This window comes from Pelodiscus sinensis, chromosome Z (assembly GCF_052426305.1).
Source record: "Pelodiscus sinensis isolate ZL-2025 chromosome Z, ASM5242630v1, whole genome shotgun sequence".
In the NCBI taxonomy this organism is placed as follows: domain Eukaryota; kingdom Metazoa; phylum Chordata; order Testudines; family Trionychidae; genus Pelodiscus; species Pelodiscus sinensis.
In genome coordinates, this window is record NC_143085.1 from 35715947 (window position 1) to 35736704 (window position 20758).

The 20758-nt window shown below is 48.2% G+C and overlaps 1 long non-coding RNA gene across 1 annotated transcript in view; it reads right to left on the bottom strand.

Annotated features, from left to right (window-relative positions):
* Window positions 1-1049: 1049 nt before the first annotated feature.
* LOC149520726 (uncharacterized) overlaps window positions 1050-20758 on the bottom strand; it is a 29413-nt gene continuing 9704 nt past the window's right edge. Inside the window, exons 2-3 of the long non-coding RNA XR_016348330.1 lie at window positions 13289-13462; window positions 1050-3247 (exon numbers count right to left, since the gene is read on the bottom strand). This is a non-coding gene — a long non-coding RNA (uncharacterized LOC149520726). The remainder of the gene's footprint in view (window positions 3248-13288; window positions 13463-20758) is intronic.

The window sequence follows — 20758 nt, forward strand, 5'->3', positions numbered from 1 at the left end:
CTTGTGTTTCTACCCTGCTGGGGAAGGCTATCGGCTTGAACTGGAGAGTTCTGCTCTGACATTCTGCTTCTGATGGCAATCCTGCAGGATTCAAGCTGAATAAGTTTGAGAAGAGAAGGATTTGTTATTGCTGATGACAGATCCAAGGAGGGGAGGGTCACATTGACTGGGCTTCTCCACCTCCAGCCTGAAAATCCACGCCAGGAGAAAGGAGCCATAAGAAAGACCCATCCTTTGATCAAAGGCAGGAGGGGGAGTGGAGAAAGCATTTTGTGGCGAGCATATAGCTGAAATGCCGGGACCAACTTTCTAGTGCTGGTGTTTTAACCAGTTCTCTTTATAGAGGTTTGATATCAGTGCAGGTGTGCACTATGCCCTTGTTCAGGGTAAAGTTGCTACATGGCAGAGTGCAAGATTTATCATCATCATACCTCCTATGTTAGGTTCACTTGGAACAACTCAGGTTAAGTGAAAATGTATTTTCATGACCACTGCCTCCTACATTCAGTTGTTCTTGATTATACCATGCGTAGGGCTGGCGTGGCAGGCTCAATAAAAACTGTGGATCAATATAGACATAGCATTATCTCTCATCAGAAGCAGCAGTTCCGCTTTGCTCTCACCCTATCTGACAAACAGCTGTGGCTTCCTCCTTTTTCAATTTTTTTTTAGGAAGTTACAGTCTCCTTACTGTAATCACTAATAATGCAGAAATTATAATGAATGACTATAAGGACAATTCAGTTTTCCAGGGGAAATCTGTCCTAAGTTATGACCTAAAATGGCATTCTACTTGTTAGGATGCAAAAGGTACTAATGAACGCACCCCAAATGCACTGTGTTTACTCAGATTACAAAAAGAAAACAAACAAACAAACAAAACCACAAAAGCCCCACCATTGGAGCCGTTATAAACCAGCAGGCATGTGCATGTTTCCAATTCTTGTAGTGAACTTTCAGATTTCTCTATCTGCATTATTCTTTAAGGTAAAACAGAAAAAGCAGTCATGCAGCACTTTAAAGATGAAGAAGATGGTTTATTAGATGATGAGCTTTCATGGGGCAGACTGACTTCCTCAGACCATATTCAGAATATGAGCTGGAAATGGGTGCAGCCAGGAAGAGGGTGGCCAGTTGGACACAAGATGCATACAATCAGTTTGACTTCAGTGGCTCAGTTCTTTCCTGGAGGGAACCAGCCATGTGAGATGACCAACAACCTTCCTTGTCTTTTCATCTGCCCTCTTGTGTGGCCGAAATAGCCACAGTGCTGCAGACACCCACACTATGGTCCATGCAGAGGGATGCAGCATCTCTGATCTGGCTTCACTGGTTGGTCAAACTTCAACTTTAGTCCTTGCTAGATGTTTGAGATAGGTGGGAGCTCTTCATGCATGATAGAGCTAGAGGAGGAGGGGAAGAATGGGAAGAGAAAAGAGAGAAAATTGGCAAAAAACTCAGATGATGAGCTTTCATGGGGCAGACTGACTTCCTCAGACCATATTCAGAATATGAACTGGAAATGGGTGCAGCCAGGAAGAGAGCAGCATCTTTCCTGGCATGGGACATCTGTTGGTATTGGCCAGCCATCTTCTGTGCAAACACAGGAAGGTGGATATAGTCCCCTCCATGCACTGACCAGACACAGCTCTTGGCACTGCATTTTCAGCTCCTGCTGGCCCAGGGTTTCTCAGGTTAGCACTTGCTCGCCTCATTTCTGGGCTGGCTTAACATGGCAGGTTCAATCTCTGGTCCAGATTTCAATGGTCCAGCATCATCTGTGGTCCCGCATCCCTGTGAGTGCTCCCAGGCTGCCCCCCTCCCACTCAGCAACTCCTCCCCAACCTTCCCAGAGCTTCCAGGAAGGGAAGAAGACAGGGGGATGCTCAGGGGAAGAGGCAGGGGGCTGTGGGGCCCTGCATGTGGGGATCAGAAGCATAGCCCTGTAGCTGGCGGTGGGATCTGGGAGTGCAGCCCAGGTGCCATGTGGTTCGGTGCACTCCTGCAGGGCTGGGCTCTTAGCCCCCATCTGTGGGGCTCTGAAGTCACCTTTTCTCTTCCCCTGGTGCTCCCCCAGACCCTGCTTGGTCAATGCTGGTCCCTCTACTGTGGCCACACTGGAGCTCAGCAGCCAGTGAGAGCCTAAGGGGTGGCATTGACCTCCCTTGGTGCGGCAAATTCTCTGGATCAGGACTGGTCAGGTCCCAAGGGTGCCAAACCAGGGACTTACAACCTGTATTACCATTTCCTATTGAACTTGCAGGAAGGCAACGGGCCCCAGTATGCTGGGCCCTATGCAATCACTGTCAGAGAGATGCATCCAGCCCCAAAGAGTTGACATCGAAACAATCTTCAAGTGACATGAATCTTAAGCCACCTGCAGTGCTCAGGAACGGCTGCCCCCGTCCAGCGAGGCAGCACTGCCAAGGTCTTGGTGTGTCTGTACAAACCCCTTATGGGTACTGCAGAGGTCACTGTACCTCATGGACACCACGACCCAGCTCAGCTTACAAGTGAACAGCTGTTGTCCTGCAAAGTGTTCTGGGCTCTGAGAACCAAGCTGGGGTCATTCCCTCCTCATGCAGTACTAATATCACTGGTTCTGCAGGGCAAATTAGACCCTCCCGGGGCTTCCTGCAGCAGGACTGGAACACCCCACACTGTGGATGTGCTGCACGGTGCACAAGAGAATCCGGGTCATGTTTGCCTCACTGGGCCAGCTCCAGGGGCCTCCCAGAAACACCTTCTGTCCTTTGGCTGAGTGGCTCTGACCCTGCCCACACACAGGCACTGCTCTGCAGGGCAGGACAGCCACTGAACTGTTGTTCCTAACCCTAGCCCTGGCCCCAGCGAGCTGGCAATAGAGTGGTGGGTGGTGTTAGAAGGGATGTGAGCCCCAGGCCTATAGGCTGCCCCATGATCCAGTCAGTCCTTGGCCCTCATGGGGTCAACTGCTGTGGAGACTTTATGTTCTGAGCACACTTGTCTGGTTGGCATTGGGCTGAGGCCACTAACTGGTTTCACGTTGGCCCCGGACCTGAGATCTGCCCTGTGCTAGGTTCAAAGCAGTGATTGCCCAGGGACAGGCTCTGTCCCCCGTCACTGAGGGTCTGGAGATCCTAGACTTCTGCCTGGTTTCCAGTGGGCCAGGAAGCAGGGCCCAGTCCAGCTATGTTGGCCGCTTCCAGAGCAAGCGCTGCTCCAAAGCCGGGTTTTTCAGGCCCTTCTCAGCTGTCATGAAGAGGAACTGCAAAAGAGATCACAATTGGACATGTGGTTAGTTCCCATCAGGATAAACAGGTTTCCATGGCTACATGACGTCTGCTTTTCCACACACTCCACCATTCTGAGGACACCTGTGCTGAAACCCGCTCAGAGGGACACAATAGCATTTGCTGAGCCTGCCTCCTCCCCAACTCTCAGCAGTGCTTTGGTTCCCTTGGGCTTTGCTCCCAGTGGGACTGAGGGGAGAGGGGGAAGGGAATCAGGGACAACTTTTTCCTGGAGCCTTTTTATAAAGAATTCACATCTATGCAAAAATCTGTTGGGAACAGTCAAATAAAAAGATGTCAGGATGCACGGGCATCACGTGGCTGAAAACTGCTGCCTCGGGGGTGGCTAGTGAAAGCCATTCCAGGAGCATAAAAAGTCTGTCAAGGAACAGATATGTTTCCAGAGGTGCAAATGAAGGGCCAGATCCCCAGCTGGCCCAGGGAATGTGGTGGGGGAGGGTCACTGATCTGCCCGACTGAGGATCAAGCCCTAGCACAGACAAGCAGGGAGTGACACTGTGCTGTATAAATGCGCTGACACTTGCTGTCGATGGATAGGTAGCGCATGACGCTCTGTTGGCACAACAGTAAGGAATTCCATGCTGTCATCTGCCCCTGCTGCTGATTTATTGAGACTTCACTGATGGCAGGCTTCAGTCGGAACACAAGGGATTTTACAGAAGCATCGTTGAGCTGGAAAACAGGATCCTCTTCAGTCCCTGCCCAACCCTGGCCATGCAGTGTCTTTCTCAGCCACCTGAAAGCCAACACTGTGCTGAGTGCAGGTTTAGCTGTCTCTGGCTGGGGGTTCACCATTGACCTTGAGAGACTATCCACAGCCTAATTTTAGCATTCACTACACGTGCCTGTGCAACCCTCTTTGCTGACCTCAGGAGACAGCTGTCTGGACAGGCCTGGGCATGGTGTTAAATGGAGTCACTATCATGGCAGACAAGTCTCGGGGGGGAACCATGTTAGTCTGTATCTGCAGAAACAATGAGGAGTCCTGTGGCACCTTAGAGACTAACAGATTCATTTGGGCATCAGCTTTTGTGGGTAAAAACCACTTCATCAGAGGCAAGAAATGGTACATGCCACAGATGCTCCGTAAGGGCCTTAGCCAGCTCTCATGAAAGCAAATGGTCTATTCATTCTTGAGAACTGGACTGAGCCTAAAACTCCACTGATAGTGTGAGTTAGAAAGACCTGGGAACTAGGCATTCTCCCTTTCTATTTAGCCAGCATAGTGCCTTTCTACCTCCTGCCTCTGTCCATACCCATCTGCTGTGTTCTTCCCACTTGGTTGACAAGAATTTCTCTGGTGCATTGGATTTGATGGCAGCAGTGTGGCTGAAGCAATTTTTCAAGAGTGACTTGGCCTCATGCTGCCGCTGTGCACAGCAGTGAATTTCTCCTGGGATGAATGCAGAACAGGGGTGAGTGCAGTTGGGGCAAACTGCTGAAAGGTCCGTGCTTGGTTTTCTGGGTGCTGCTGTCACCTTCGACAAGCAGGGCTGAAAATTGCTGAACTGAAAGGGGGGTTTGTATCTTTCCTTAGCACTCCATGTGAGAAGGCTCTGCTTCTCCCCTGGATCTATTCATTGAGTGTTCAAGGGGCAACCAATATTTAATCCCTTCCACTAGAGGACTGTCTCAGAGATGTAAGTGACACAATAAAGAGACAATAATGGATCTCAAGGTCACCATGTTGTTTCAGGCCAATTCCACAAGCCAAACACACAGAGAAGACTCAGAATTTAACTTCATTTACATATTTGATTCCTATCACAGAGGTACAAATAAAGACATTGGCTGGCTAGCACACTACCTTCCACATTCTAATGATTTAACCAACTAAGTAATGGGTACTTAGAGAAGGTGCAAATTGTTCTTATCAGCTTTTTGTAACATGAACACTCTAGTTCACATTCTGTTCCTCTCCCCTCCCCCTCCTACTCCTCTCCCCATCTTATTTATTCTTGGATCTGGACTTTAAATGCTCCAGTCATCTGAAGAAGTGGGTTTTGCCCATGAAAGCTCATGATACCATCTACAAGTTTTGTTAGCCTTTATGGTGATTCAGGACCATTCACTGTTTTTTAAGTTTTTACAATAACGAGAGCTGATACTGTGGTGTAAGGTATGTGTGTTTGCAACCTATATTCAAATGTTTTCAAGAACATGTCTTGAATTGTCTGGATTCAATTCTCCCAAAATGGCTGCAGAACAAATGAGGTGTCTGGTGCCTGCAAGTCAAACTGAATGGACACAAAAGTGAAACTATTGGCCCGTTTTCACTGACTAAGATAAGTGAGGCATAAAAATTAAACCTCAAGCACCAATGCTGAGCAGTTCCTGACCTACCTTCCTTTTGAAGAGGCTCTTCGTTATTCAGGGATGACTGCTCATTTTGTATGATACCTGATCGATCCCATTTAAAATTCAAAGGAGTTCAGTAAATTATGCTGCAGACTAGAATCTGCACAAAATGTCGGTGCTGCCCCTATGGAACCCAATCTGAGGATGAGCAATCTACCTTTACCCAACACATTGCTGTCAGTTTGATTTCCAGGCTTCTATTCCACCTGCCTGTCACCTTTGACAGATCCCACCCTGGGGATCTTCCTGTCAAATAAGTAACACAATTCATAAAGCTAAACTCACCAACCTCTTGAGTTTATGACTCTCTCTCTGAACATTGTATCAGCCACCCATGCAGCCCAGTGTTTGCCCAGGAGCTATGCAGCTACACAACTCCTGTGTATTCTGGAATTGCATCCTGCCTGCTACTGTCAAAGTAATGATGGGGAGCTTTGAAACACAAGGTCTTTAGCAATGGCAATTTGGCAAACTAATTGTAGGTACCAGAGAAGGCCAACGTGAATAAAGCCTCAGATCAATATGTTGCTTCTTGTTCACTGAGGCTGGGTCGGAAGCAGCAGAGGGCTGTCTCAGTGACTGGCTCTGACTGCCGATGGTCAAACTCACGCTTTGCTCTCAACGCCAGTCCTTTGTTCTCCTTTCCCTCTGGGATTTCATGGAGGTGTCAGATATTGATGTTGAACTCTGCTGGCCTTACTGGAGAGCAGAACTTTCCCCTGTGTAGTTTAGGCTGTCACCGTGTATGTGCAAGGAAAGGGGGCCAACTGAAACACATGAAGACCAATGACCTGCTAAACTGATTTGTTACACAGGGAACAATGGTGCTGTTATGCCAACTGTAGTTCAGAGGTTTTTCTCCATTATCTGACATCCTTTAAAAAGCATATCAGAGGATAGACTTTGGGGCATGCAGATGGGCTAGCATGAGACAGAAGATACAACACCTAGATCTTTTTCCCAAGTTTGTGGGGTGGTCAAAGTTTTGGGGTGGCAAAGTCCATAGCTACGACATTGTGGAGGCTTTCCTTTTTGTATGCTGTGCCTGAACATTTCTAAAGCTCACCCTCTGTGCAGAGACCGCAACTGTGTTCTGCTCTGGGTCACTCCAGCCTGTTACAGTCAGACACACCCTGTGCTCTCTCCTGGAGACTTTACTTTGGTTCTTTCTTGTTATTCTGCACAAAACCTTTTTTAGATTTAAAGTCTTCCCAAAGCTGGGGTATGTTTGGGCCCATTTCTAATAATATGGATCAAATCCTCTACTGGGGCCTATCCATCTATGTTAGGTATGTCTATGGCATTACCCTGATTTATGTCAGCGGAGGTTCTAGCCCTGTGGCTCTATCCCTATTCACCCCTCTTACTCTCTTCCTGCCATACATCAGCCTGAAGGGCCTTGACTCTTCCTCTCTCTGAGTAGAGCTGGAAATGGGTCTCCCCCACGGCCTCAAAGTACAACCTTGATATGGCAATGTGTTGCACTAGTGACTAGGCAGAGTCCTCTGCATGCATTTGCTTAGCTGATCAACCTTCCTACCTGCTCATCCATGCACTGAACTGTCCAGCAAAGAGCTGCTGGATTAAACCAATTTTGGGCAATTTAGTTTAAGCTGCAGAGACAGCCAAGGCCAGTTTAATGTATTTAGCATGGTACTCAGAGATGCAACATAATCACATTCAGAACAAAGCAACTTGCTCTCATTTAAGCTCCCTGGCCTTCAGAAAATTAGAGCCAATCACATCTCACACAGATCACCCCAGTCGTCAAGTCATCAATTTCTGTCGGAGCTGGGAAGAAAAGACCAATGGCAAGATGCTGTGAGTTTGCCAGGTGGCTTTGTAAAGATATTTTGTTTGCATGCATTCTAACCAACAACGCCCTGAAAGAGGAACACTCCCTCCTATATAGAAAGAAGTCAGACAAAAAGAGGAAGGAAGCCAGGCTTGGTGTGGAGCCAAGGCCAAGAGCTAAAGAGCACACACGTGTGCACACGCATGCGTGTGTGTGTGTTACCCATTACAGCACGTATTTGTGACTATGTTGCCCTCCAGTGTCTGGAAGTCTAAACACAGCAACGCTATTTTGAAATAACTAGCTTTATTTCGAAACAACTTAGTCCATGTCTATACAGCAGGCAGTTATTTTGAAATAATGTCGAAATACTGTCAAGCTGGAGAACATCTTACTCTGACTCTTGTAACCCTCATTGTACGAGGAGTAAGGGAAGTCGGAGGAAGAGTGCTCTGTTTCGAAATAAGTCCCGTGTAGACGCTCCCAATTACAAAATAAGCTATTTTGAAATAAGTTACGCAAGTGATGTAGCTCAACTGACGTAGCTTATTTTGAATTAAGACCTACTGTGTAGACACACCCACAGGCAAACAAACAGCCTCAGTGACACGTCTCCTTCATGGCACTGGGTAAAGCTCTAAGATTTGGAAGCAGAAGGTTCCATGCAGCAGCCGGCCATGAAGTTTGTCCACATGCAGCCACTGACTTGTCACATGCGTCTGGAGTTACAGCCCCTGTTGCTCACCCTGAGGATGTGCTGTGTTGTTAGCATGGAGAAGAGGCTCACTGCTAGGTATCTGGGCACTGGGGAAGCTCTTTAACTCACTACAGTAGCATTTTTTGCTGGGCTTCACGTGGCTTTAACTGCATTCTTTTTAGCACCGCTCCTTGGCAAATACCCAGGTAAATGCATGCAGCAGGCATGAATTGTCAGCCCTGGAGGCAGTAGCCTGGCACCGTTTATGGCTGTGGTGCTGATGCACCATCCCCATTTGCTTGCTGTGGTGCTGGCACTTGATGGTCATTAGGCAGAATGTAAGTCTAAACGCCACGCAGTGATTGCCTTGTGACAGCCAAAGGCGTGTAGCCAGTGTATCTTGATTTCCAGGTGGATATAAATTTGCATTGGTGAGGTGCTCTGCCTGAGGGGAGGGAGCATTCTCAGGAAGAGTGAAACTGATGGTGGAGGTTAATGGGAATTCAACTCATTACTTCATCTTCTAGCATCAGGCAAGATGGGGTAGATAATCCGGAGCCTGGTTCAGTATTCCGTACTAGGGTAAAACCCTCACAGGGCTCCTGCAAAGGCCCTATGTCATTGTAATAAGAGATAGTTTTCTTACAGGCTTGATAAAAGGTGTGCTTATAATCAGAGATATACCTGTCTCCTAGAACTGGAAGGGACCTTGAGAGGTCATTGAGTCTAGTCCCCCTGCCCTCACAGTAGGACTAAGCACTGTCACTGACAGATTTGCCCCAAACTCCTAAATGGCCCACTTAAGGATTGACTTCTCAACCCAGGGTTTAGCTGGCCAAGCCACAAACCATTGAGCTATCCCTTCCCCCCTGAAGGATGAGCTGAAAGTGTATCATGCACGTTTGCTTTGAAACTTTAACCAAACCCAAAAGTTCTGCAGGGAAAGAAATCCTTCCTCAGGGAATGATGGGAAGGGACGGGTCATCACTGCGTAGCGTGAGCAATGACTCAAATATGCCCATCCAATGTTAATTTGCCTGGAGTGAGGCAGAGAGATTGACAAGACTGGAGATTTCAGAAACGAATATAACATTGCACAAAAATTTCATCCTTAAGTTATGAGAAATCATGATCTGTCTACTCCTCTGGCTTCCACTCTGCTGGTGCTTTGTTTTATTCTAACAGGCTTCACATTTCAGCCACTCCAAAGCTTGCTGTGTTGTAAATATGAGTCTTAACGTGAAATAGTGAAACAAAAACAGCATCGTCCCTGTTGGATCCGTCTTTGTAAAATGGGTTGTCACCACAGAGTCACACTAGGTAGCACTTGTAAAGCACGTGGGGCGTGAGAAATACTGCGAATTCTTTGGAATTATCTCAGAAAACCTCTGTCAATCATGTTCAGTAGTAACGGGGGGGGGCTTTTCAAAAGGATTCAGCTCTCATTCTCCCCCAAGGTAGGTGCTGGGAGGGAGAGATCTTAAAATCTGACCATTTCAGTGAGGTGTCTTGACGTGAGCTGCACTTTACTGAAGAACTGGCCACAGGGGCGGGTCTCACCACATGACTCCGTTTTCAGGAAAACCCCTGTGGCAGGAAGAGGAGAAGGCACTGCACTGATGATAGGCTCCTTAGCCACACAGAGAGACTGGACAGATTATCTCAGATTGAAGAAAGTATTATACCCCTTGTAAAAACACCCGGCTGTTGGACTGGGGAAAAGACCACTGCTTTGCTCCAGGACATCCCAAGGTGCCTATGTTCCTAATAGCCAGATTGAAGGAAGGGGGGAGGGGTGTTTCCCTCTGTGTGAGTTTTTACAGGGATGGTAGCAAATATGAGCCACTTCCTGGAGCCTTTATTGTCTTGTCTGAGAAGGCACTGCTGGATTTGGGCTGTGTGCAGTCCCTGAAATGTATCTATGTCTCTAATGATAAACACTTTGATGGCTAAAGCGGGAAAAGCTCTTCCAGGAAGATTGATGACACATCACTCAGGCTGCCTGCTTGCTTTTTAAAATTTCACTCAGCTTAGACAGTGCCCTGGGCATGTCAGGGTTGGACTGATTTGGGCCAGATTCCCTTCCTGGTTCTTATGCCCTGACAGATGCAGTGCAGCTCCCACCCCTTGGAAGGCAGGAGGGGAAAGTGAGCCACAGAGATGAAGGGGATGCCCAGCATTGCTCTGTGAGTGTGGGGAGAGCTGGAGGCCCTGTGAGTGTGGGGAGTGTCTCAGCTCTTTGTCTTATCCACACGCTTGCCTTGCCTTCCATTCCCTGCAGTGGCAAAGGCTGAGCCAGTCCTGTTGTCTGACGACAGACAACATGGCACTGAGAGTAAGGCCCTCCTCACCACAGCAGAGCAGGTTTACCTGGGATTAGTGCAGCACGGGGATCTTAGGGCAGCAATAATGGGGTGGTGCTCACTTCCGGACCAACTGTGGGATCTCAGAGTGTGGGCTCCAGACCAAACCTGATCATCTACACAGTAAGTGCCCCACAACTTGAGCCCCAAAAGCCTGAGCCAACTGACCCTGGCCAGCAGGGGGTCTTTTCCTGCAGTGCAGACTTACCAAGATCTAACAGTGGTGAATACCTGGCAGAGTCAGCACTGCATGACTGCAGAGAGTGAGCAACTAGTAGCTATAGACGGGTTTGGAGCCATTCATGCTCAGGGCAGGTTAGAGAAGTGACTCTCAACCTTTCCAGACCCCTTCAGAAGTCTGATTCGTCTTGGGTACCCCAGATTTCACTTCAAACTCCTTGCCCACAAAATACAGAAGGGTCGAAGCACAGCGGTACTGCAAAATGGCAGACTTTCTCATTTCCCCCGGTAGCGTGCCGATTGGAATATAAATATTGTACTTTACATTTCAGTGTGTAGTACATAGGGCAGTGGAAACAAAGCTTTGCATGAAATGTTAGTTTGTACTGACTGTGCTCATGCTTGTGACCTAACTTGTTATAAAACTAGGCAAATACCTAGCTGAGCTGAACCTAGCGGAGATGATGCATCCACTGGAACAGCAGTTTCCAGGCCACAGTGGCTCTAGGGACTGAAGTACACCGTACTCACTGTGGCTGTTGGGAAAGACGTGTCCTGCCCCACCTCAGTCAATCAGCATCAAGTAGGAATGGGGTCTCCTCCTGGCTCCAGAAAAGCACTTCCCGGTTCCACACGGCCCTCCCACCACACAGGGAAGCGATCTTCCACAACCGGAGGAGACCCAGCCCCTGTTCCATGCTGACTGGCTAAGAGGCGGGGCAGGACACGCCTCTCCCAACAGCCACGGCAGGGGGGGAAATGCTGGGTGGTATTCCCCAGCCCCGGCCCCCAGAGTCACCATGACATGGGCAGTAATGCAGGGATAGGTGAGGGGGGTGGGCCAGGCACTGGGGGCTCCAGGGTCGGGGCTAGTCTGAGTGGCTTTGGAGGCTGAGCTATTAGTGTGGGGCTATGGGAGCAGGGCTGGCACTGGGAAGCTCTGGGGATGGGGCTAATATTGGGGGCTGGCACTGGGAGCAGTTCTGGGGGGTTGGGTGTAGTGGGTCTCTGGAAACAGGAGATTGGTACTGGAGGGTCTGATGGGAGACTCTAAGGGGCAGGGGACTGGCATTGAGGCATTTGGGATGGGGGCTGGCACTACAGGGTTGGGTGCAGGGGAGTCTGGGGTCAGTGGTTGGTGCTGAGGCATAGTGGAGGGGCAGAAGGCTCTAGGGTTAGGGCTGGCACTGGGGGCTCTGGGGTCTGGGCTTTTGGTGGGCCTGTAACATTTTATGTGCATATTTGCATATCCATCATTTGCACAATGAATATGCAAATAAACTTATTTCCAGTTCACCAAAAGTTTGTGAATGGCTTTGCTGGTCCCCAATATCAAAATGGTTGGGAAGAAGAGCTGCTGGATAGGAAGAGCTCACTCTCTCTCACTCCAGCTCTGGAGGGAGAGGGCTCTACCTGCATGCTAGCAGGGTACTTTGTACAGACAGAGCAATTCTAGAGGGAAGGCAGGGAGAGCCAGGGGAGCTCAGGCCTGAATAAACCCCAGGCTGAGGCCCAGCAACAGAGGCTGAAGGAGGTAGTAGGGCAGCAGAGGAACAGCCAGGGCAGGAATGGGCAATAGGCGCTTTCCCTCTTGCCATTGATTAAGTTCAGACAGCACTTCGCCTCTGAGGGAAAGGGCTAGATGAAGAACAGCTATGGGTCACTGACGAAAATGCTGGTTTAGGGGTGTTTGGGCTCCCTGGCAAAGGAGGACCCTAGAGTGGGGATGCAGCTTCCAGGTGGTACCCAGGGAAAAGGGCACCATGGTCCGGGAGGGACATGAGGCGGGACATGATGTGGGGGAGAACAAGGGGAAAGATGGGTAATTGCAGGTGAGACACTGGCCAGAAGAGGGTGCTTGGGGGCTAGAGAAGAGCTAATTCCCAGACGGCCCAGCAGGAGGTACCATGGCTGTGTGTTCCAACCTTGCTACAGGGCGGTTACCCCAAAGGGTCTGTAAATAGTGAACTGGTTGTGGTGTCTGAACTCTGCAATGGCAGTCTAACTCTGAGCCCTTTTCTTGCTCTTGGGGCCGATGGGTTTGCTGGGCTCCCTGGGCACCACAGGTAGCTAGCTGGAGACCCAGCCCATGCTGTGTTCATTTGTTAAAGCTGCTAGAGAAGGATGTTAACTTTGGCACAAAGGGAATGCACTCAACACTCTTTGGGTTAGGCTTAATGACTTAATTTTCTGCTGCTGAAGGCTCTGACCCATCTCCTCTGGGGAGATGCCTTCCCTGGGGGCAAACTGACTTCTGTGCAGCCTTCCATGGCTGTGGGTGCTTCCCAGGAGAGCGTATCAAATAGAGCAGCAGCAGCAGTTCTTTGTAGGCAATGCAGAAGCCAAATGCATGTTATAGGTTGAGGAATGGCCAGTTCCATTGGCCTTGAATGGGGACATAACCTGGCATTTGCAAAGGTAGTCAAATTCCAATCCCTTTCAATTTCAGTGTGTTTGGATAGTGCCTGGTGTAATGGGGCCTTGTGCTCTGTCTCTAGGTGAAACCCTGGGATACATCATAATGCCCAACAAAGGCAGCCAGACACCCTTAATTCTGCCCTATTATAGCCCCAGGCCATGACAGTGTTGCCAGCTTTGGTACCTTTTTCACATGTGGCCGGATTTCACCCGGGACTGGTCTGTGATGGGTAGAAGAGCTCCAGCGGCATCACTAATTTCAGACGAGCCTGGGGAAATCCTTCTTTGATGGGCTGTTTCCTTCTTTGATGGAAATCCTTCTTTGATGGGAAATCCTTCATTTGCCTGTATGTGACATCTGAGCTGGAATGGAGAGGGGGAGGGGCTGTAAAGAGTCCCTAGAGCCACAGGGGAGGCAGAGACAGGGCAGGTGGAACAGAATTGATGGGGGGCAAATTGATATTTTGGGGGCAGGGCATGATGGGACCTGTGGCCCCTCAGGGTGGGTGGGACAGGGCATCCACCAAAGCCCCCATTTTACTGGCTGCAGAACAGCTTGACACATTGGTGCTTGTACTTCGGGACCCTCATCATGAGGCTGTGAGAATGGGTCAGTGCCTGGGACAGGCTTGGTCTGGGATAAGGATGATTCCTGGAGGGAGCGTACCAGCCCTGAGCCTATTCTGACATCCCCTGCCCACCACAAGGAGGAGGAATCAATACATCAGTACAACCCTTTTGTACAGGGGGTATGGCGAGGTGAGCCAGTGATGTGATTCTGACAGGACTGGGAGACTGATCTCCTAATGACGGGGAATCTCCAGCCCTCCCCCAAATTTCAACCACCTGCCCCGCTTGCCCACCTTCTTGCAAAGAGGCTGCTGCTGCCAGTTGGCCCTCTTCCGCCCCCTCAAGAGTTGAGAGGAGGCAGAGAGAGCAGCTGGCAGCATTCACACAGAAGGGGGTGGGTGGGGTAAACCTGCTGCAGTGTTTTGTTGATCTTGGGTCTTACTCTGGATTTTTGGATGTTGGGATTGGCCACCGAACTGAACAAATTGAACTGGTTTGTTTTGAACCCAAACCATTTTTTGAACAAAAAAAAAAAAATCCCAAATATTTCATGAGGGTGAAACAAAGCAATATGTGAGTGTTGATAAGAAACTGAAATGTGGTTTGAACAGCAAACAGCTCATCTGAAACGATTTGCAGAATTTGGACTGAATCTGCATCGGTTCCAGGCCTAGACAAAGGAATATTTTTGGGGCTAATTTACAATCTGCTGAAAAGTTTGACAACCTTGCATTCTGATGTCCCATCCCCTCAGGTGGCTAGGGGTGGGGAGCAAGGAATGGTGCAGAAGATAAACAGCCCTTAACGTGAATATTTCAATAATCTGGGGAAGGGACTCTGTGCCATCATGCCAGTTCTCCTGACATCTGCTTCTTTCCCAATGTCATTGCTGGCAGTTTGGGTTCAGATAAAACAAGACCAGATCTGCTTTTTCTCACCAGCATGTTCTTATGCCATCAACTCATGCGACAATTCCCTGATAAGAAAGGGGACACCGTCTGGATCAGTTATTAAATCTGTCCAACTCCACCCAGACCAATTGTTTTGCACAAAGCAGAAAGTTTCTGTAATAAACTAAACACAATGGCACCATCTTGTGATAAGAAACCCACTCTACACTGAGGAGTAAATTCAGGTAAATGAGGCATTTTATTAGATGAAAGATGCAGAAGCCCAAAACAAACAAGATGGTGAAATAAACACAGTTGGTTCAGTCCTGCTTCACATTTGAAATCAGTTTGGACTGTGAACTGTTTAGGGTGGACTCTGGACACTGTTTATACTAGTAAGTTGCACAGTTTTCAGCATTTCAGTAATTAGCCAATAATTAATAATAATGGGAGTTTTAGCCATTGGCTTCAGTGGCATCTAGATCTGACTTAGTGATTTTACATCTTTTGCCTTTCCATCTTGGAAACCTTGTCCTGTCTCCACCTTGAACCCAGTTTTCAGATCCCATGAAAATCCTAAAATAGCCCTGCTGATTGCTGTTGTTATCTGATAACCACTTCCATCCCTGGGACACAACAGCATGACAATTTTTTTTTGTACCAGAAGAGTGAGCAGTCCCTTTAAAAACTCCCAGAAAAAGACCAACATGTGAGGGCTCATCTCCTATCCTTGATTTTTGTTTAAAACTATAAATGGAAAGATCCTGGAATAATTAAATTTAAGGTCCTAAGGGGTATTGAGAGGATGTTAAGCAGTGCAAAGATGCCCAGTTGTTTACTACTGCAACAAGGGAGCTCTTTAAGAGAATGTAATAACACTTGGATGCTAGTTTATTATATTAAATAAACTAAATAGCCATCACATATTGCATCTTATACAAGCACTGAATAATGACGCAATTATAAATGCATGGGCTGTTCTTTTTATTATGCTGGATCTTAGCTAGTAATAAATAAACAGCTAAATCCAACCTATTCCATCTAATTTTCCAGGAAGCAGTCTCTTGAAGTGGATTACTGTTAAATAATTAGGGACAGGCCTGTAAAGTATATGAGCCATACTTGCTCTGTATCTTGGGTCCATGGTTTCTGGTTCAGTGCTCTTTCCCAAAGCCACATCATTCTGGGACTAGTGCCATGAAGTGGCTTGGAGAGGGCGGCTGTAATGTGTGGTGGCTTCCTGCTACAGGCACATACTTGACATGGTGATCGGCTGAGCACCTGCACAGAACACTAGGAACAAAGCTCATGGACTTTGGCTGCAGGGAAAACACAGGCCAGTTCCTAGTGAAGTGAAGGAGCCGCCCTCAGCAAGGGAGAACTGCCGTACACAGGAGCAGATGTAACATATTCTGTCCAGCAGAGGGCAGTATTACAAGCCATAAAGGTCCTGCTGCAGTGTTATCATAGAATCATAGAATAATAGGACTGGAAGGGACCTCAAGAGGTCATCGAGTCCAGCTCCCCGCCCTCAAGGCAGGATCAAGCTCCGTCTACACCATCCCTGACAGATGTCTATCTAACCTGTTCTTAAATATCTCCAGAGAGGGAGATTCCACCACCTCCCTTGGCAATTTATTCCAATATTTGACCACCCTGACAGTTAGGAATTTGTTCCTAATGTCCAATCTAAACCTCCCCTGCTGCACTTTAAGCCCATTACTCCTTGTCCTGTCCTCAGAAACCAAGAGGAACAAATTTTCTCCTTCCTCCTTGTGACACCCTTTTAGATATTTGAAAACCGCTATCATGTCCCCCCTTAATCTTCTTTTTTCCAAACTAAAGAAGCCCAGTTCATGAAGCCTGGCTTCATAGGTCATGTTCTCTAAACCTTTAATCATTCTTGTCGCTCTTCTCTGTACCCTTTCCAATTTCTCCACATTCCTTCAAGTACAGAAGCAAGGGCATTATAGGTGAAAAGTCTCAGAGGGGTAACCATGTTAGTCTGTCTCTGCAAAAACAACGAACAGTCCTATTGCACCTTAGCGACTTAGGGTATGACTACACGTTAGTTCGAATTAACTTTGATAGGCGCTACACATGCAAACCGCTAGTTCGAACTTAATTTGAACTAGCGGAGCGCTTAATTCGAACTATGTAAACCTCATTCCACGAGGACTAAGCCTAGTTCGAATTAAGTAGTTCGAATTAAGGGCTGTGTAGCCACTGAATTCGAACTAGTGCGAGGCTAGCCCTCCCCAGCTTGCCCTGGTGGCCACACTGGGCACCACCAGGGAAACTCTTCTGCCCCCCTCCCAGCCCTGGAGCCCTTAAAGGGGCACGGGCAGCCTGCCCGGGACCGCAAGAGGCAGGCGCCCGCCTGGTCTAGTGCGGACATCGTGGACCTCATCCACGACCTCCGCACTAGGCACAGGAAAGTGGCCGGCTAGGGCAGGAGAGCTGCCAGCCTGGCCACCCAGGAGCAGGTGTGCATGAAAATCAGGGTGATCCACTGAGACCCCCGACCCTGAGTCCTGAGCTTACAATGGCCGTACTGGGTCAGACCAAAGGTCCATCTAGCCCAGTAGCCTGTCTGCCAACAGCAGCCAACACTACGTACCCTGGAGGGGATGGACCGAAGACAATGATCAAGCCATTTGTCTCGTTCCATCCATCTCCAGCCTTCCACAAACAGAGGCCAGGGACACCATTTCTACCCCCTGGTTAATAGCACTTCATGGACCCAACCTCCATGACTTTAACTTCTCTTTAAACTCTGTTCTAGTTCTAGCCTTCACAGCCTCCTGCAGCAAGGAGTTCCACAGGTTGACTATTTGCTTTGTGAAGAACAACTTTCTATTGTTAGTTGAAGCCTGCTACCCATTCATTTCATTTGGTGTCCTCTAGTCCTTTTATTATGGGAACTAATGAAGAATTTTTCTTTATGCACCCTCTCCACACCACTCATGCTTTTATAGACCTCTATCATATCCCCCCTCAGTCTCCTCTTTTCTAAGCTGAGAAGTCCCAGTCTCTTTAGCCTCTCTTCATATGGTATCTGTTCCAAACCCCTGATCATTTTCATTGCCCTCCCCTCTCCCACCCTCTCTCTTCCCCTCTCCCACCTTTTTTTCCCAGTCTCCCCGAGTTTTGTTCAATAAAGAGAGTTTCTATTTTTGAACACACGTGTCCTTTATTTGGTACATCAGGAAGGGGAGCTAGGGAGGGGTAAGTGGAAGGAGGTGAGGGAGGAATGGGGTATGAGCCCCCGATGGGGAGGACTGGGCTGGCTCTGTGGGCTCCTCGGGGTGGAAACTCTCCTGAAGCCCCTTGATTGACCCCCCCTCCAGATGGCAGCCTGCGGCAAATGCAGCCGGGCTGATGGCCGAGTGCTGTGATGTGCCGAGTGTGGGCACTCAGGGCACTCCAAGCCAGGACTGCTTTGCAAGCGGAGAACCCCTGAGAACTGTCTGTCCGGGGTGGGGGTCGGGTCCCTTTAAGCACAGCCCTCGGCTAGCCTGAGGCAGCAGCTCCACACTCTAAGTCCTAATCTGATGCCCTGCCGGCACTGCTCCCGGCCAGCCTTAACCCCGGTTCAGGGTCCACTTAATGTGGACATGCTAGTTCGAATTAGCAAAACGCTAATTCGAACTAGTTTTTAAGTCTAGATGCGCTAATTCGAATTAGCTTAGTTTGAATTAACTAATTCGAACTAAGTTAGTTCGAATTAGTGCTGTAGTGTAGACATACCCTAACAGATTTATTAGGGCAGTGGTTCCCAGCCTGTGGTCTGTGGACTCCTGGTGGTCTGCAACAGTACTATAGGGGGTCCACAGAAAGTTTAAAAGTAAGGATCGGGCTCCCCTCAGGGCTGGAACTTTTCTCTACGTGATTCTCACCTGGAGCTTGCTGTTCACGACCATCTGTCCTCCCGCCACCAGCTGCACTGCCGTTTACGCTCCAGCCCTCTTCCCCCTCCCAGTCCCGCAGTGGGCCTGATCTTTTCTTTTTCTTTTTTTCTCCCCCAGGACTTCATGCCCTGCCAAGGGCAGAGTGCTGAGGCAGGAGATGCCTTTGGCCACGAGAGCCTCCTCGCCTGTATTCTCTGTGGATGGGCAGGAGACAGAGAGGGTGGGAGCTGAGGAAGCAGTGCAGGCCAGGGGACATGTTGGCCGCCGCATTATCAAGGAATGGAATGTTTGAAAACAGCTATATTGTTTGAGGGTTCCATAAAATGTTAATAGATTAAAAAGGAGTCTGTATGCTCAAAAAGGTTGGGAACCACTGCATTAGGGCACAAGGTAAGCTAACGCCTCCTTATTATAGGCAAAGTGAAAGCAAGGCCTATCAATGCAAACATTCATCTGACATGCCTCTGGCTGGAAATAATCGTAGGCTCTCATTATTTGGGGAGAAGCTCTTCTTCATTCTCTCTAGCCAAATTCTGCCTAAGTATAGCCAGGCAGATGGCTCTTCACCAGACAGGCATATTTTATGAATCAAAAGACCCCTCATTTTACACAGGGTTAGTTAGAACACAGATGAATTGCAGATGGCTACCATGGAAGAGGCTTAGCATTAAGCTGGTGTCCAAAGGGTCTGGCAGGGTTTCTCCAAGCTGCTGAATGCTGAAATCACAGCTATCAGGGGGAATTATTGATGAAGTTGCGTAAATATCCCAGAGACACTCCAGTAGGTGGATTGCTATTGGCATTAGCAAAAGGAAGCTCTGCTCAGGACCTGGGAGAATATGTGGTTACCTGGATGGTGTTGCCAGCTTCTGGCAACTTGCTTGGCCCTGGCTGGATTCCCAGCTGTGGCATGGACAGAATTTGGTACACTAAATGAAGGTCACAAGCAGAATGAGAGGAATAGGGAATACTTCTCTGCACTTGTATAGGATCCAGCCATCATTTGAGGATCTCTCTTTGCTTTGCAAACATGAATTAATTCAATATTCACTGAACCCTTCTGGTGCTGGCATTCTAACCTCATTTTTCAATTAAAGAAACTGAGGCCCAGTTCAGCTTTGCTTCACCAAGCTGCCAGCAGCAAGACGGTCACAACTTATTTGCATATGTTGAAGTTGATTGCAGCTGCCTTCATCTTTAACATGGTTTGTCGTTATTAGGAACTGAACTGCAAAGGAACAAAGAGCCCGTTTCTATGGAAATGTCCTTAGAAACAACAAATGAGGGAAGAGAAACACAGGAGATATGTTAATGAGACAGAGGCAGAGATGTTTCTATGTAATTTACAATATTTCCGTGTGACATCTATGTAGTTTAGTGGGCTAGCCCTCTCCAAATCATCACCACTTCCTTGATCTTTACTCTCTTGATACTGGAAAGGCAATGGGCTAGCTCCTGCAGATGGGCATAACTCCACTGAAGTCAATGGGGTTATTCCACTTTATGTCTGATAAGGATTTGGCTCACACATAACTTCCAAGACTTTTGGATCGAGAAAGACCATAGTAAACCAGGGGATTATCTCTGTAGGTTGGAACCAAGGTTCAGGTTTATCTTTTCCATCCATGCAGGGAATACATTTTTCTATGTGCACCGAGGCATGGGCAGACATGCACCACCAGTAGAAACAAAAACTTAGCTGTGGGTGCTCTGCTAATCACCTGGGCAGCATTTGAATCTTTCCCAAGCAGCCATTCAAGTGCACAGCTCACAGGGAATATTGGTTGCAGGCTTTCTGCATTAAAGCTGCAGGCTGTCACCAGGGGCACCATAATTCAGCGATGTCATGCTAAACACAGCAAGCTTGACCCTAATTTCACTTATCTCTGGCCCTACCTCCACAGGGCATGTCTACACAGCAGGGCAAAAGTCAAATTAAGTTACGTTACTTCAGGTACGTCAATTGTGTAGCTGAAGTCTAAATAGCTTAGTTTGGCTTTTGGCACTGTCTACACAGCAGGAAGGTGAAGGAACAACACTCTTCCTCTGACTTTCCTTATTCCTTGTGAAATGGGGGTGACCATGAGTCAAAGTAGGAAGTCCTCCAGTTTGACATTATTTTAAATAATGGCTTGCTGTGCAGACGCACACTATATTATTTTGAAATAAAAACAGTTATTCCGATATAATGCTGCTGTATAGACATAGCCTCAGTTACCGGCATAAGTGAGCAAAAGGGCCAGGCCTCCAGTGTACTTGTGAGTGCATATATAAAGTCATGGG